Consider the following 819-nt stretch of genomic DNA (forward strand, 5'->3'; position numbering starts at 1 on the left):
TATTGACATCTTTTCGCAGCGAACGACAAAGAGCAACAAACAAAACTGGGAGTGATCCTGAGGAAGTCTACAAATTGTCAGGTTTTCCTTCAGCAGCATGGGCTTTCTGCAGTATAAATTCGGAGTAAAAAAACTGAACACAGAGCTAATGTTTCCTTTTATTTTTGTATACCGTACTTTATTTCAGGAGTTAGTATTACTAATGTAAAGAAAAAACGTTTTATTGAACGCAAAACGCTCTCTTGAGCTCAAGAGGAAACATAAAATTTAAAGTTACATTTTTTTAATTGTTGAAGAAACGCAGAATCGTAATAAGTTACGAAACATGTCCAGATTCACTATGTATTTAATTTGGAATGAACATTTCAAAAATACAATTATGCTGTATTCTTTTTCACTTCGATTTTTCAAGCATCTTTAGGACAGACTGGATGAATACCGACGCCTTAAGAGATTATTTCGTGTTGTTTTGGATTCTGTTAACTTCCATGGTAAAAATAATCGCATCCTCTGTGATCTAGGAACGAATGTTAAACATGTATCCCTACCAGAAAAATCGAAAAAAGCTGAATACCTCCAGAGCTATGTAAACATTTTCTCAGATCTGCAATCAGTCGGTATTGTCCTGAGTGCCTGAGTAATATCGATACTCTTACATAGTAATATCAAAGGTTTGAAATACAAACAGAACGAAATTCCTGTTGTAGGAATAGTATATACCTTTCCTCCTGGCTAACTGTGAGTTACTGCTGTCAAAAAACTTTTGAAATATTTATCTGAATCCAAGCATAAACCAAACATGACATCAAAATTCAGTAA

This window comes from Schistocerca americana, chromosome 2 (genome assembly GCF_021461395.2).
Source record: "Schistocerca americana isolate TAMUIC-IGC-003095 chromosome 2, iqSchAmer2.1, whole genome shotgun sequence".
NCBI lineage: Eukaryota > Metazoa > Arthropoda > Insecta > Orthoptera > Acrididae > Schistocerca > Schistocerca americana.